Genomic DNA, 2285 nt, shown 5'->3' on the forward strand with positions numbered 1-2285 from the left:
CTCCCACTATCCACTCTGCCTGTCAAAAATATATATATATATATAGTATTTTAGTCCAAATTTTTTTGACACATCCATGCATAACTTCTTCATATTCACAAAGTATAAATTTTGTGAAGACACTTGTATTTATATCAGTATTTATCATCAAATACTGTAAGATGTATTTTAAATGTGTATAGATATCATGGTATCTCTCAATTATTTGATACGTTAGTATCTTACAAATAAAATATACATGTGGTATTTCTTTTTTAAAATAAATATTTCCTCGGTGTTGTGCTGTTGGCAAGGGAAAAGGATTTGTAAACCCCGGAGCGAGGTTCTGCCTACCCGAGGCCGCTGCTGTGCGGAGAGCCCCGGGGAAAGCCACCATCACCATGTCTGACCAGGAGGCAAAACCTTCAACTGAGGACTTGGGGGATAAGAAGGAAGGAGAGTACATTAAACTCAAAGTCATTGGACAGGATAGCAGTGAGATTCATTTCAAAGTGAAAATGACAACACATCTCAAGAAACTCAAAGAATCATACTGTCAAAGACAGGGCGTTCCAATGAATTCACTCAGGTTTCTCTTTGAAGGTCAGAGAATTGTTGATAATCATACTCCAAAAGAACTGGGAATGGAGGAAGAAGATGTGATTGAAGTTTATCAGGAACAAACAGGGGGTCATTCAACGGTTTAGATACTCTTTATTTTTTTTTCTTTTCCCTTAATCCTTTTTTATTTTTAAAAATAGTTCTTTTGTAATGTGGTGTTCAAAAAATGGAATTGAAAACTGGCACCCCATCTCTTTAAAACATCTGGTAATTTGAATTCTAGTGCTCTCCATTCTTGTTTTCATTGTGCTGATTTTTGGTGATCAAGCCTCAGCCCCCTTCAGAGGGCCCTCTCTTTTTTAAGATTCCGTGTGTACACAGAGAGGCCACCTTTTTCAGGACTGTGCGTTTTCAGGCTTGTGGTGATGATTAAGAATGACTTTCCAATTGGCCCTGAGATCCTAACAGGTGATTGCTTCACTCCTGGACTGTGACTTTCAGTGGGAGATGGAAGTTCTTCAGAGGACGGAACTGTGGAAAAATGACCTTTCCTTGACTCGAAGCTACTTCTAAAAATCTGAGGGTCTGGACCAAAAGAAGAGGAATATCAGGTTGGTGTCAAGACGACAGATTCGGTGAGAGAAATGACTAACTCCAAAGATGGCTTCACTGGAGAGAAAGCATTTTAATTAAGATTAAAAAAAAATCTTGTCAGAAGATCCCAGAAAAGTTCTGATTTTCATAAGCAGTTAATAAAATTACTCATGTAGAAGTGTACAACAGAACACTGCTCCTTTTGATTTCATTTGTACTTTTTGGCCTGGGATATGGGTTTTAAATGGACATTGTCTGTACCAGCTTCATTAAAATAAACGATATTTGTAAAAAAAAAAATTAAAAAATAAATAAATAAATAAATATTTCCTCATTTACTTGAAAGTCAGAGTTATGACTTACAGAGAAGAGAAAGAAGGAGAGAGAAAGAGATCTTTCACCCATTGATTAACTCCCTAGAGGACCACAAGAGCAGGGCTGGGCCAGGCTGAAGCCAGGGGATTCTTCCAGGTCTTCCACGTAGATAGCAGGGCATAAGTACTCAGGCCATCTTCTACTGCTTTCCTCAGGCCATTAGCTGGGAGCTGGAAAGGGAGTGGAAGAGTCGGGTTTCAAAGTGGTGCCCATATAGGATGTATACATTGTAGGCAGTTGCTTTATCTACTATGCTGCAACCCCAAGATCCAAATACAGCATTTTACTCAATCTATATATTTTGATGTAAATTGTCAGTCCTCAAAGTGGTTAAATCTCCACAAAAGTGAATTTTTATTTTCCTAATTTGATATCACCTATGAACTACTAATATAAAAGTTTATTAGTGTTGAAACCATAAAATACAATTACTATTTAAGAAGATACTACAAGACGTTGATTATGTATTAAGTAAATAAAATAATTTTAGTGGCCATTGCAAATCTTTAATTCAGACATCCACTTTTTTTGTGTGTGTGCTTCGCTCTAGATCTCCAATTAGCAGGACTAGAAAAAAAAAAAATAAAAGATAAAACGTGTATCCTCAAAGAAAGGTCCAAACCAAACTCTCCCTACCTTCCCCGAGCAACTTCATGACCTGAGTTTGTGAGGTACAAAATGAGAAGACTTCAAAGAACTGCAAAAGGTTGTGGTACAAAAAGGGTTTTACAGATATAAAGGGTAAAACAGCATGAGAAACTACCAAGGTGAACCTC

At 37.1% G+C, this 2285-nt stretch overlaps 1 pseudogene across 1 annotated transcript; it reads left to right on the top strand.

The window, feature by feature from the left end:
• The first annotated feature begins 275 nt into the window (after positions 1-275).
• Positions 276-1324, top strand: LOC100345604 (small ubiquitin-related modifier 1 pseudogene; annotated as a pseudogene). The gene has a single exon (XR_016211938.1). The product of XR_016211938.1 is annotated as a small ubiquitin-related modifier 1 pseudogene (transcript).
• The last annotated feature ends 961 nt before the right edge of the window (positions 1325-2285 follow it).

Source organism: Oryctolagus cuniculus, chromosome 8 (assembly GCF_051225735.1).
Source record: "Oryctolagus cuniculus isolate XC-2025 breed Fujian yellow rabbit chromosome 8, ASM5122573v1, whole genome shotgun sequence".
NCBI classification, from domain to species: Eukaryota; Metazoa; Chordata; class Mammalia; order Lagomorpha; family Leporidae; genus Oryctolagus; species Oryctolagus cuniculus.